We start from the raw sequence: 14,906 nt of genomic DNA, 5'->3' as shown, positions 1-14,906 counted from the left end.
CCTTCATTTTGAAGCTTAAATTTTCTCCATGCTTACTTTTAACTAAAACTTAATCTGAATCTATTATAAGTAAATAATCATCAAGATTTAAATTTAATAACCAATAAATGTAGCTCTGTGTCACTGTAACCCATGTTGTCTACACAAAGTGTTCATAAAAGTATCACAGCACTCATTAGGAAGATTGTTCAAAGGGAAACAGTCTTCAGACATCGACTAAATCGGTGATGATGTGCTTATTATGTTCTGACACTAGAAACGGTAAATGTGCCCAAGGTTTACATTGCAATACAACAATAATATGTGATACAACAGTTAGAGTGAAGTGTATTTCTACCCAAACAACAGAACTGTGTTGAATAGTAAAATATTTTACAGTGTAAATTTAAATTCAAGCAAATTATCATGAAATAAAAGTTCAGTTTCCCAGGTATAGCTATATTTCAAATTCCCAATAACCACATATGGCTAGTGTCTACCATACTGGATACTGCAATTTCTAGAAAATACTCAAATATTTGGAAATTAAATATGTTCTCCTTAATAATCCATGAGTAACAAAAGATATCACAAAGAATATGCAAAATATCATAAACTGAGTGATAGTGAAAAGAGAACACACAAAACATAATGAGATGCAGATAAGCATGTGTAGAGGGAAGTTTTATAACTTTCTACCTTCGTGTTAGAAAATAATAACTTTTAATAGTTTACAGGATATTGTCCATAGCATGTTGTAGAGACTCGGGATATTATTATGCTCTTCTGAAGGATCCTGGGTTTGCTCCAGCAGGCACTTAAATTACTGGTCGATGCCTCTGTGTCAAGTTCCCTATAGCCTCTCCCTGTACTTGGTCACCTCTCAGGGTCTTCCAACAATTGTTTAAAACTCTCATTATTTTGAATTTTCTACAGAGTGTATGAAAGTTATTACAGGATAATTCAAAGCTGGAAAGCTTCCCTGAGATTTTTAGCCACTGCTTTGACCACCAAGGAGGAAGCAGCCTGTGGACTCACTGGTCACTTCAGACTCTCCAGATCTCTCTCTTTCATGCTTTGCTCCTGCGTAGGGGTTTTTTTGAGAATAATGAATTCCAAAGGTCACTATTTTCACAGCTTTGGCCAAGACAACCCCCTCTCCTCCCCCTACCCATGACCTCATCCTCAGCACCTCTTTCTTTCTGGTTCCCAGACCATGGGATTTCCATGCTTTCCCTGTTCTCTGATGCTCAGGGAGTGATGGTGTGAAGCAACAGCTCCCCTTCCTTCTGAAATGTCATGGGAGGGATTTTCCTTGATTTTTAGTAGTAAAGGAGAGAAAACCCCATATTCCGAAAAATTTTAAGCAATTCCTTTAGAATTTTTAATGAATGACGTGTTTTGAGTGACTTGCCATTTGCCATTTAGTGACTTGACATTTTGTGAGTGACAGTGCCTGTCATTTGGTCAATACTTTTATTTTCTAGGATGAGATCAATTAAGCCAACAGGGTTAAAACAAAAGTACCTAAGTTAAAGATATTTATCTTCTTATCTTAAAGGAAATGCGAATGATTTTAGCTGTTAGTTTAGTGGCTATGAAGTAATGGGTCTATTCACTTAGGGAAAAAATGACTTTATCTCACTTATCCTTGAAGAATTTACAGATTCTCCCAGTTTTTTTTTTTTTAAATGTTTCAGATTTTTAATGTGACTTTAAATTTTTTCTTTTCTCATTGTGTAAATTTAAGGTGCGCTCTGTCTTACTTTGGTAGACTGGTATATTGTAGTTGGTTTTCATTTTAACAATCTTTAGCACATCACATACTTATACTACAATATTATTGTCTACATTCAATCTACTGTACTATAGACCTCTATGGCTTTTTAGTGCTTGTGACAAGTTTGTGCCTGGAACACCATCAGTCTTATCCCCTGTGCCCCCACGTCTTGGTAACCAACATTCTCTTCCTTTTTAAAACAGGTTTGACTTTTTAGATTCCACATATTACACAGTACTTGTCCTTCTTTGACTTATCTTGCTTCCAATTCTCCCAAATTCAATACATAAACATAAGACAACTCTAACTGGAATACCAAAAATGTACTTTTTAGAAAATTCAACAAGTAATTTTAATTTTCACACAGAAGAAGAAATGCCTGAAAATAACAAAAGAAATACAAAAATGGTGACTGGGGAGGAAATCAGAAGTGGAGGGGGTGAGTTGACATTACAATCAAAGCCACAGGAATCAAGTCAATATTTTATTCACATAGGAGTTGAGAAGATGGAAGACAAGAAGAGAGGCAAAAATTCTCACAGAAATCATAGGGAATTTGAAAATTTACCATATGATAACTGCTGTTTCAGTTCAGCAGGAGATGATCACCGACTTAGTAAATGATCTGGCACAAAGGCTATCTTAAGCATACTCCGATGTGTCTCTGTTCTGACTCCAGACCCTTTTAGCTAAAGACCTGCTCCAGCTTTCTCATGGGTCCTCTGGGTGAGGACGAGATGACACCCCGAGTTGCAGGACTCTCGGAGGCCCGTAGGCTGCTCCCAAGGAGGTTCACATGGTCTCCTGCTTCTTTCTTTGCAGCTTCCCTTCCTTCCTCCCTCCATTCTACACCCCCAAACACCTGGCTGGGGAACCTGGGTACACGCCCATACACCCCACGCTTTCTCCCTTCTCTCAGGGGAGAAGGGACGGGGTTGCAGGTCAGGCAGAGGCTCTGTTCTCCATGCGGGAGGGTGGGCATCAGAGGGGCGGTATCAGGTATGTGACTTCCCTTGTCCAAGCCTCCCCGGGAAGAGCTCCTCCGATGCCCAAGTCCACTTGGACCTCCAGGGGGATGCGTGTTCTGCAGCCAGGTCTAGGCCCCATTCCCTGAGCAGACCTGGCCCCTGGATACCCCTGCCCTGCTTTGCTCCTTCCCATGGGGTCCCTTTGCTGCAGGTGGTGGCCTCTTTCAAGAGCGAATCAAGAGCAGCTCCTTGTGGCCCTCCCCCATTTCTAGTTGCCTTCTCCTCCCCAGTCCAGAGCCTGTCCTGCCCCACTGGCACAGGGCTTTAAAAACCGTCGTGCCTTCCTCTTAACAGGCAAGGACACAGCCCAAGAGATGCAGAGTTGCCCGGTCCACAACCATGCTGATCTGCTGCATCGAGTTTTAAGCCAAGACTCCAATGGCCGGGATGCTGCCGGGGTTCTACGACAGAAGGGAACACAGGCCTGCCTCAGGAGGCTTGGCTTCTCTCAGAGTTCTGTTGCAGAGAGGGAACCCTAGAGATACATGAGGAATGGCTGGGGGTGCAGAGCAGGAGGGCCCCTGTGTTCTGGAAGGTGTGATGAAGGACCTGAGAACTCAGGAGCCCACTCACCTCCTCTCGCCTGACCAGAGGCTGCCCTGGAGACAGGAGGGGCCAGGGACCCCTGGAATGGAGCCAAGTGAGGGGCCTGGGAGCCGGACTCCCCAGGGAGGCAGGCAGGAAGCCGCGGAGGACTGCACCTCAGATGGGCACGCTCTGCGGGAGGTGGCGTCCAGCTTGCTCGGGCTCCTTCAGTATGCGGTGCAGGCCCCACAGCCAGGCCTGGTCCCTGTGCCCCTCCTTGGCGCCCAGCCACCAGAGGCCCCAGTTCTCATGGGGCGCGGTGCGGGGCTGAGGGGCGGCCCTCGTGCTCCCACAGGACCCCTTCGATGTGCCGCATGAGCTCCCTCAGCTGGGCCTCCTGCTCGGCTCCGTCCCGCTTGTTGTTGGAGCCACAGTGTCGCCTTGAGCAGACCTTGTCCAGCTTGGCCAGCGCCCTGTTGTCGGTCTCCCGCAGGTACGTCCCCAGCGAGCAGCCGTCTATGTCTTCGTTCTGCGTGAACACCAGGATGGTGCGGGCCAGGACGCCCGCCCCGAACACCTCCTGGAGGCGCCCAGCCATCCACTGGTCCTCCTTGGTGAACCGGCAGAGTTGAGTCACCAGGAACACCGCGTGAGGCCCGGGTGGGAAGTGGGCCCCGGCCTCGCCTACGCCCTGAGTGGTCCCCCTCGGCGCCGCCCAGCGGGACAGGATTTCAGGTGTGTAGATGACCTGCAGCTCCCTCCCTGCCCACGGGTGGCGCCCCTGCTGGAAGGCCTGGGTCACCAGGCGAGCACTGAGCATGGACTCTAACATTCTCCTCCAGAGGATGGTGGCGCTTTTCCCGCTCCCAGATTTTCCCACCAGGATGAGCCTCAGCACCTGCGGAGTCCCTTCATCCCCCCGCAGCCCTGGAAGCATCAAGAGAAGGTGGAGGGCCGCGGTTAGAGCCTGTCCCCCACTTTAGCCTCCCTGGGGCAGACGTCTGGGTGCGGGCAGGACAAAGGAAGACCAGTGTCTGCATCCGAGATGTGCCCTAGGTTCACATGCTTTCCTTCCTTTTCTCTTTTCTGAATTTTTTGGGTGAAAATAAGGTAGAAAATACATAATATAAAATGTACTGTTTGAACCACGTTTAGGTGTAGCCTTCGGTACATTCACATTGCTGGGCAGTCATCACTTGAGCATCTCAAGAACTTTCTGTCTTCCCGAATGACACCCTGTCCCATTAAACACTCACTCCCCATCCTTCCTCCCCACCACCTGACGTCCACTGCTCTTTCTGCCTCCATGTGTTTGACTGTTCTAAGGACCTCACATTGCTGTAATCAGGCAATTTTTGCCCTACTTTGTCTGGCTTATTCACTTTGCATAATGTGTTCAAGCTTCATTCATGTTGGAGCAAGTGTCAGAATTGCCTTCCTTTTTAAGGCTGAATAATATTCCACTGTAGGTGGAGGTGTAGACTTCCCTGGTGGCTCAGATGGTAAAGCGTCTGTCTACAATGAGGGAGACCCGGGTTCGATCCCAGGGTGGGGAAGATCTCCTGGAGAAGGAAATGGCAACCCACTCCACTATTCTTGCCTGGAAAATCCCATGGATAGAGGAGCCTGATAGGCTACAGCACGGGTCACAAAGAATTGGACACAACTGAACGACTTCACTTACTTAGGTGTAGGTGTATATATGAATGTAGGTGTATATATGAATGCATATTCATATATATATGATATGGAGTTAGGGGGTTGTTTCCACTTTTTGCTATTGTGAATAATGCTGCTGTGCACCTCAGCGCACATATATTCAGTATCTGTTTCAACTCTATGGGGTATATTCCCCAGAAGTGGAATTGTGGGATCATATGGTAGAATGCCACATTTTATGCTTCTGTTTTGAAACTTCTTCTCGAGCCACCTATTCCCACCAGGTGGGATCATCCCCTCATGAACTGGGAGCCTGAGCTTCCTCAAGCACCTCTGGTTGGAGACCTTTCCCAGGAAGAGGGTGAAGTTGGAAGCACACACCCTCTGTTTCCATCCTCTCCCTGCCATAATTGAACACACCACATTACCTTCACTTTTCCCGTCAAGGAGTGTTGTGAGGGTGGGGTCCTTTCAGCCAGACCCCCAGCTCCACAGCACAGCTCACACTGGGGTCACAGTCCTAAGCACCACTGTTGAAGTTTGGGCTGGACACCCTCACCCAGGAGAATATCAGAACCATCAGCTGTGAGTGTGTTTCATGCCCATCTAATACTGAGGACTCTACATCCAGATTTTAGAAATGACCGCAGCTGGAGGGCACGAAGGTAATTCCCTTCTCCTGGCCTTGCAGGTATCAGGACCCACAACACATAGAGAAGCACCAAAACCTAGCTGATTTCCAACTTGTTCCCAGGGAAAACACTGCTGTGTCTCAGTGCAGAGCCCTCAGCCTCTTGAAGCCAAGACTGGCACTGTCTTCTTCCAGGTCTCCCCAAGCAGGGGTGTGGTTTCTCCTACCTTTCTGCCTTGGTGGACTGACCCACCCACCAACTCTGACTGGAAGATCTGGGCTCCCTCCAGCTTCTGCAGGTGACCTGAATGACTGGGAGTTCCACAGAAGGAAGAAAGGGCAATGTCCGTCTGTACTCTCAGATGCAAAGCTGGAGGAAGACAGTGGTCTCCTGCCTGGGCAAGCCTGGAGACACTGATGCCACGCCTTTGGACTTAAAAGCCAAATACACTGAGCATGGAAGAGGAATTTTAAAGTAATACTTAACCCCGATTGCTGCAAAAAGGGTAAATCAGGTGTGAACAAGGGACTGTCACTTTCTATGCAGCTTAATATTATGGGTTTCTCCCAATGGCTCAGGCCACTGAAGTTTGTCTAATAAAAACATAGGTGCATGGAACTGCATAATAAATTGCCAATCAATTCCTTTATCCAGGAAAGTGATGGATTTCCAGCATTCCTAAATTCCTAAGTTCTGTCTCTCCAGGTTAGATGGTAAGTTGAGCCCATGAAAGTGAAGCCCCTGACCCTGATGAAACAGCTTTTGGAGGGAGGGAGCCCTTTGGGAAGACAGAGCCCAGACCTGTGGGCCCTTGATTGCATCCTATGTGTTCACTAGTGCTTTGCAGCCTCCGTGGTCCTGAGAGTCTCACAGCAGAGCCAGCACGACACCCACCAGGGGCCTGGGGCGAGTCATCTGTCACACCCACGAACACATCCTTCCTGACACTCAGTGAAGGGGCAGTGGCTGTGGTCTGTCATCCCTTTTGACCCAGAGCACCATCAGGGACTCTTCCCTTCTGTCTGGCTGGGGTGAAGGGAGGCCCAACCCAAATGCCCAGTGATGGCCACCCCGGTGGGCGAATCTCTGACTGGGGAGACTCCTGCTGCCCCTCCCAGCACACCACCTGCCCCTCAGGCCCCAGGCCCGCCTCTCTCAAGTTCATGTCTGCTAGAAAGTTGTTTTACCTCCTGACCCATCTGGAGAAGGATCCTGAGATGCGCCTTCTTCAGGTTACTCCAGGAAAAGGATTTTGAATTCTTCTTCCTCAATCTAGAAAAAAACCACAATGTGTCTTACTGATGTTTCCTCTGAGCTTTCAGGGGCTCCTGACTTTTGTCATTCTCTTGCCCATGGAAGCTGTTTGCATTGGTTTGTTGGCATGGGACTGCATAAGAGGGTGTCTGAGATACCCGCTACCTCCTTTAGGGACCCTGTTTCCCCCTTCCTTCCCCTGCACTTGTTCTCCACTTGGGGAGATTCTGTGATGGGGAGAAATGACCAGAGACGTGTCCTGACAGACACTGTCCTGGGAGCAGTGGCCAGGGTGCTGGGTGGACGTGAGCAGGATGTTGCTGGAGGGGCTGGTGAGGAGCTCATGGGGCCAGAACAATCTGTGGGGGGAGCCTGGCAGTGAGGGCCGCAGAGGCCAAGTGCTGGGTGGTGAGGAGGGTGGCAGACACGCACAGGCTCCCTCTCCACGTGGGGTCCAGTCCTGCTGGGAGCCCCGGGTCCTCAGCGCTCAGCTCCAGGGCACCAACTCGGGTGGTCACACTGCTGGGGCCTCCGTGTCCCCGGAGATGTGGATGCTGAGTCCAAACTACATATTCCTAAGATCTTGTCCCCTTGGAATATTCGAGGACATTTTATGATGTTTTCTAGAGCAATTCCCAGTCCTCTTTGCCAAGGAGGGCATTGTCACCCACCAGGAACTCCTGTCATCCACTCTCAAGCCCAGAGAGCTGTCTGCCCAGCCCCCGGCCCCCTCACCCCAGACCCTGCCCGATGGGGCATCACCACACATGCACCATGAGCCATTGTTTGTCTCCAACATGGAGCAGATCTGTCACCTTGTGAGGTTTCTCAGGAGAAAAGTGAGACTCACAGAGCATCCTGCCCAAGGATAAATGGGGAGCACCAGGCAGAGCCCAAAGGCTGCAAGGTCCTCTTGATTCCCCTGGCTCCTCCCATTGCTCCTGAAATAGGCACACTCACACAGACACTCACAAACATACAAACAAAATATAAACATAAACACAACACAGACACTACACACATGCACTTACAGAAGTAGAAACATAGCACACACGTACGACACACGTGAACACACATTTACTCACAAACATATGAACATACGTACACAGCACACAAACATAAGACACAGAGACCATTCACACACATATATTCAAACAACCAATAGATAGTAACAACATACACCATTCATGCATACACTCACAAACATACAAACACATGTATAAACGTACATGCAACACAAACATAACACACACAGAAAACACACATATATTCATCTATGTACAAATAGACACACACAACACTCACATACACACATAACACACACACTTATTTATACACATATACACACAAAATCACTATGCACAGCATCCCCACAACACACTCTCAAGCACAATACACACACACAGACTCACACACACAGGCACGGTCACCACGGCCTTGGACTTACCACCCTGCTGTCCGTGGGACAGGAGGAATGCCCATGTCTTGTGTCTCCTGGGGCCGTGTGCTCTCCTGAACATTCTGTTTCTCCTTTGAGAGCTAACACGCTGCAGGCCGAATGGAGGAGATCAGTGACAGTGCCCCAGACGTACACACACATAGAGGACATGGGGGATATTTTTTCAGTAATATGTGATCCAGACACTCAGCTCAAGAACTGCCCTTGAGAGCGCAGCCATCAGCCGTGAGAAGAGGGAAGAGGAAGTGGGCGGAGCCCCCCAGCAAGGCCCCCTACTCAGAAAGCTCTGCAGGCTGCACTTGTCTGAAGCCCTGGTGGCAACCCCCTCCAGTATTCTCACCTGGAAAACCCCATGGACAGAGGAGCATTGCAGGCTGCAGTCCATGGGGTCACAGAGAGTGGGACACGACTGAGTGACTTCACTGGTAACATCAGCAGGGGAAATAGGAACACTAGTGTTGTCATTACTTTTATCCTGAATTAGGACAAGTGGAACTCAGAGGCTTAAACCAAAGCAGCAGATCTTTCAGAAAACGTGCTGCCAGCAGAATGATTTTTTACTGATTTCCTCCCTTTTTGAGAATTCCCCTTCCTGCAGACATCCTCTGTCTTCTCCATCATGACACATACTCCCTGACTCTCTTCCATCCCCAGCTCCTCCTTCAGCTGCTCCATTGGCTCCAGGGTTGCCAGTTTGCTGACCCTAGATCTTGAGATTCATCACCTCCATCATCCCATGAGCCTCACCGGCCAATTCTTTACAATAAGTGTCTCTCTGTACCTGTGTATATCCACACACATTCTGTGCCTGAACATTCCAAGATCTGTGTCACATCAGAGTCTGGGTCTAAGGTTTGCTTTCTGTGTTTTCTCCTGCCTTTAGCACATGCTGTAATGTTGTTGAAAGTCAGACATGATAATATCAGATATGAGGAATTAAGGTGAATAGGCCTGTGGTGTGAGAGTTTATGTTGACCTGGCTGGGAGCTGGGCTGTGTTTAACGTTTGCTGGAGCTTCATTCTCCTCTGGTGCCCTTGTTTGTCTCCCCAGTTGTCTGTGGGTTTCCCTAAAACCCCTTCTTAAATAGAACTTGTATCTTGCTGTTCACTCCTCTTTATTCACTGTTTTCATCCTGTGTCCTGTGATGTGGGGAGGAGTGAGGAGGGAAGCATTATTTGGGGATTGAATCTCACTCTTTCAGTGGGTCTGTGTTCCTGGGCTGTGGGCATCACAGTGTTTTTTTGTTTGTTTGTTTTTTCTTTTCCTCCTCTTTTCCCCCTTTAAGTGTTACTGGCCATGTCTGGTCACTTCTGACCTTTCCCACCTTATTTTATCCTAAGATTTTCTTTTCTTTGATGGTCTGGCCTTCAAGAACATCTTTGGTTACTTGAATGCTTCATTTCCACCTTTATTCTCTGGAACTGCTGCAAACAGCTGGTACTAAAAGATTTTTCAGGGAGTGTATTCTATTAATAAAAATATTTCAATTAAGATTTTGGAGGTTTAGTGGTGCTTCGGAGGATTCAAATGTTCACTATTAACACTATTTTAATCTTTTTTCTAGAGGAAATATATACTGAAACCATAAAAGACAAAGAAGCTGCATGTATAAAAATGTAAAGAAGGATGTGAAATTATCATTATTTGTAGGTGCTTTGATTATATATCTGGGAAAGATTAAGAGAATAAATTAATAAACTATGCAAACAATAGAATTTAGTAAACCGATGGATGCAAAATTAAAAAAAAAACATAAAATTTGTCTTACAAACAATAGCCAAGTACAAATAACTTGTGATTTTTAAAACAACTGCAATACAAAATAAAATTAAAAGCCCAAGAATAATTTAAAAATTGTTTTAAAAATATAATAGAGAAAACCCTGAGAAACTTCTGAGACTATGAAGCAAACTGAATTCTCCCATGTTTAGTGAAAATATACATTAACTAGAGAACTTTCAGATGTTCAAACTGGATTTAGAAAAGGCAGAGGAACCAGAGATCAAATTGCCAACATCCGTTGTATCACAGAAAAAGCAAGAGAATTCCAGAAAAACATCTACTTCTGCTTCATTGACTACGCTAAAGCCTTTGACTGCTATGTGGATCACAACAAACTGTGGGAAATTCTTAAACAGATAGGGATACCAGACCACCTTATCTGCTGCCTGAGAAATTAGTATGCAGGTCAAGAAGCAACAGTTAGAACTGGACATGAAACAACGGACTGGTTCGAAATTGGGAAAGGAGTATGTCAAGGCTGTATATTGTCACCTTGCTTATTTAACTTATTTTCAGAGTACATCATGTGAAATGCCAGGCTGGATGTAGCACAAGCTGGAATCAAGATTGCTGGGAGAGTATTTGGTTCTTCTCGGAGATGCCCAGCCGGGGTGAGTGACCTGAGGACTGCATTGGGCTGGTCCCTGCTGAGAGCTCGATCCTGCACAAGGAAGAGCTCAACAAAGATTAAAGAACAAAAAGTTGTTGTGGATGAACTTTCTAACCTGAAGAAGAACAGGAAAGTACATAGGCAGCAACAGAATAGCAACATATTCTTTCTTGCAGACCGAACAGAAATGCTTTTTGAAAGCAAAAATATATTGGATGAGCTAAGGAAAGAATATCAAGAACTAGAAAACTCAGAGAAGACCAAAATCAAGAAATAGTCAACTTGATTTTACATAGCAATGTGTGGCATTTGTTGTGCAGTAAGCTTTTCTGTTGAGCATTTTGCAAAGATTTGAAAGAGGATTTACTGTGTAATCTTAAACGACGGGGGCCCAATAGTAGTAAACAGTTGTTAAGGTCCAATGTTAACTACCAGTGTTTATTCTCTGGCTGTGTCCTTTACTTAAGAGGTGTGTTGACTGCCCAGCCTGTGGAAGATGAAAGAGGCAATGTATTCCTGTGGAATGGAGAAGTCTTTAGTGGGATCAAGGTCTAAGCCGAAGAGAATGATACTCAAATCATGTTTCATTATCTTTCCTCTTGTAAGAATGAATCTGATATTTTGTCGCTCTTCTCAAAAGTCCAAGGTCCTTGGTCTTTTATATATTATCAAGCATCTAGCCATTCTTTATGGTTTTGTAGAAACTTTTTTGGTCATCGTAGCTTGCTTTGGCATTTTAGTAACTTGGGCAATAGTTTCTGCCTCTCTTCAGTTGGTGCTCAAGCATCTGGAGTGGCTGGTCAGTGGCAGGATGTTCCAGCATCTGGAATTTTCAGAATTGATCTCAAGTCTGTTTCCATTTCCAAATCTGTAGTTTAAAAGTTGTATCCTTGGAAGTACAATTCTGGGCGGGGGCGGGGGGGGGGGGCAGGGGGCGGGGAGGGAATGATATCAGAGAATGTGTTAATAGCCTGACTGAGATTTCAGCAGACTTGCCAACATTTGTCTTGGTGGCAGCAAATGAAGCCAAACTGTATCTTAAAGAACCTGTTGTCCCTTTAAGTATGGCATTGCCACAAGCCGCATTTGAGACCCATTGCAGCAGCATTTCCAGGAGGCCACTGACAAGAGACCCTTCAGGTCTTTCTTACTGATGGACACATGAAGGAAGTAGTTCAGCAGTTCATTGGTGTCCTGAGTATCGCAGTCAAGAGACGTGTCTTGTGTTTACCTAGGGATGAAAACCTGACGCCAAGCGAAGTTTTGAAAACTAGTAATAGGAAAGCAAATGTTGCAATTCTGTTTTCTGGAAGGATTGATTCCATGGTCATCACAGCCCTTGCTGACCATCATATTCCTTTAGATGAACCAATTGATCTTCTCAATGTGGCTTTCATGACTAAAGAAATGACCATACCAGTTAATTTTAACAAAAAAGAAAGAAAACAGAAAAATCATTGTGAAATACCCTCTGAAGAATTCTCCAAACGTGTTGCTGCTGCTGCTAGCCCTGGTGAACAGTTCAATGCACCAGATCGAGTCACAGGAAGAGCGGGACTGAAGGAACTGCAAGCTGCCAACCCTAACAGATTTGAAATTTTGTTGAAATTAATGTTTCTCTAGAAGAACTGCAAAGATTAAGAATAACTCGAATATCGCACTTAATCTAGCCCTTGGATACAGTCCTGGATGATAGCATTGGCTGTGCAGTCTGGTTTGCTTCCAGAGGAGCTGGTTGGTTAGTGACCCAAGATGGAGCAAAACTGTATCAGAGCAGTGCAAAGGTAGTTCTTACTGGAATTGGTGCAGATGAGCAGCTTGCAGGTTATTCTTGTCATCATGTCTGCTTCCTGACACATTGGCTGGAAGGACTGAATAAGGAAATTGAAATGAAACTGGGTTGAATTTCTTCTAGAAATCTTGGTCATGATGATAGAGGTATCAGTGATCACGGAAAAGAAGCAAGATTTTCTTTCCTGGATGAAAATGTTGTCTCCTTTCTAAATTCCCTACCAGTCTGGGAAAAGGCAAACTTGACTTTACCCTGTGGGATTGGTGAAAAACTAATTTTGCGTCTTGCAGCAGTGGAACTTGGTCAAACAGCCTCTGTTCTTCTGCCAAAGTGGGCCATGCAATTTGGATCCAGAATTGCAAAAATGGAAAACAATAATGAAAACGCATATGATAAATGTGGAAGGCTCCAAATAATCTCGTTAGAAAACCTTTCAGTTGAAAACTAGATGTTTTATAGTGTAACAACATTTACTGAATGATGGTTTTTTAAAAAATAAAATAAAATACTCTGCTGCTTTCAGTTAAAAAAAATGCTGGTAGAAATATTAGTAACCTCAGATATACAGATGACACCACACTTATGGCAGAAAGCAAAGAGGAGCTAAAGAGCCTCTTGATGAAAGTGAAAGAGGAGAGTGAAAAAGCTGACTTAAAACTCAGCATTCAAAAAATGAAGATCATGACATCTGGTCCCATCATTTCATGGCAAATAGATGGGGAAACCATGGAAACAGTGACAGACTTTCTTTTCTTGGGCTCCAAAATCACTCCAGATGATGACTGCAGCCATGAAATTAAAAGATGCCTGGGTACTCTTTCTGCCTCCTTCTGATGCCTATGTCAGAAGCTTTCTCTATCTCCTTTATACTTTAATAAAACTTTATTACACAAAAGCTCTGAGTGATCAAGCTTCGTCTCTGGCCTGGATTGAATTTTTCTCCTCTGGAGGCCAAGAATCCTGGCATCTTTGCATGGTTCAGCAACAACCTTTCATCTTGGGGGCTTGTCCAGGATCCTTCTGGACAAGGTAAGGATGCTTGGAGCTCTAGTTCTTTGTTCTCCTAGTGAACACGTTTTCTGCTGTACTTTACTAACTCTATGGTGTGCTTGTGTGAGTGAATGAAACACCCTGCATGAAGCAAGTGAGGAGCCCTGCTCTGCAGTTCTGCGGTGACCTCATACAGCTTATGGCAGAAACCTGTTGGGGGTTTATACCGACTTGCCAATGCCAAGAGGCACCCAATGTCTCCTTTGGCCCGAGCATAAATGGACAAAGTATGTGGACCGAACTCTCCTTTCTCCGTCAAACTTTTCAGTCTCTTTGACTATTTCATAACTCCTTGGAAATTAGAAGTACTAACCTAATCTATCGGATCATAGACTTTCAAGGGACTGGTGATATGTGCTGTTACTGTGTCCTGTGACTTAGGTCCCAAACTTGGATTGGTAGTCAGGAAGCGCCTAGCCTCACTAGGAACTGAACGTTCAGAGGTTAGATGGAGCTTTAGCTACAACAGCGTCTCTGAGGTTAAAGGTTACTCAGATTGGAACTACAATGGTCCTTCCCCCCCCCCCCCACCCCACTTTGGTAACACTGGCTCTTAGTAGACCAGAGGAGGCTCTTATACTGGTGTGGTGACGCTTGGAAGAAACATCTCAGTTTTATGTTCCTATCAGTCTTATTGTGGTCAGAAATATACTCAGGGTCATGCACAGGCACTCAGGTGACAAATATTTCCCCCAGTGGCTTAGCCTGGGAGGCATTCTGGAAGGTTACTCTGATTGCACCCCGGGTGGCATGAGAGGTAAGCAAGGTTTTAATGGTGAGGAGCTGGACAGCAGTCAGGGATGCCATCAGGTCTACCCCTGGTGCATCTCCACCGCATCTCGATGGTAGAACCTGGAGGGACGAGTATGTCGCCTGTGTCACTAAGGGACAGACTAAGTCCGACCAGGGAAGGAAAGCTTTGGTGTAAAGTCTGTCTACACCCCCGTCTAGAGCAGGGAGGGATGCCTCCGATAGAAAGATGGCACTGGTTGCTTTTTTTTTTTTTATCTCTTACAGATGGAAGATAACAATTCCACCCTCACTCCTTTGAACTGTATCCTGAAAAACTGGGATAGATTTGATCCCCAGGGTTTAAAGAAGACACACCTGGTCTTCCTATGTGATACTGCATGGCCACAGTTATCCATTGGAGGATGGTGAGTGGTGGCCGGTTGGAGGGTCTCTTAAGTATAATACTGTTTTACAATTAGACCGGTTCTGTAGAAAACAAGGGAAATGGGTAGAAGTAGCATATGTATTGCCCTTTTTCTCTCTGCGAAATATGCCAGACCTATGTCCTAAGGGTATAGATTTGGGTGTGATTCCTTCAGCTCCCTCCTGTCCTCCTACTTTGT

The 14,906-nt window shown here is 45.9% G+C and overlaps 3 pseudogenes; 2 read left to right on the top strand and 1 right to left on the bottom strand.

Moving 5' to 3' along the window:
* Positions 1-3,267: 3,267 nt before the first annotated feature.
* LOC100298331 (GTPase IMAP family member 6-like) lies at positions 3,268-8,479 on the bottom strand (annotated as a pseudogene).
* Positions 8,480-10,697: 2,218 nt separating this feature from the next.
* LOC112446455 (ASNSD1 upstream open reading frame protein-like) lies at positions 10,698-11,112 on the top strand (annotated as a pseudogene).
* On the top strand, positions 11,008-12,949 carry LOC100299303 (asparagine synthetase domain-containing protein 1-like; annotated as a pseudogene).
* Positions 12,950-14,906: the final 1,957 nt, after the last annotated feature.

The sequence above is a fragment of the Bos taurus genome, chromosome 4, assembly GCF_002263795.3.
Source record: "Bos taurus isolate L1 Dominette 01449 registration number 42190680 breed Hereford chromosome 4, ARS-UCD2.0, whole genome shotgun sequence".
Lineage (NCBI taxonomy): Eukaryota > Metazoa > Chordata > Mammalia > Artiodactyla > Bovidae > Bos > Bos taurus.
The sequence above is the reverse complement of the archived record's forward strand: the minus strand, read 5'-3'. Positions and strand labels throughout refer to the sequence as shown.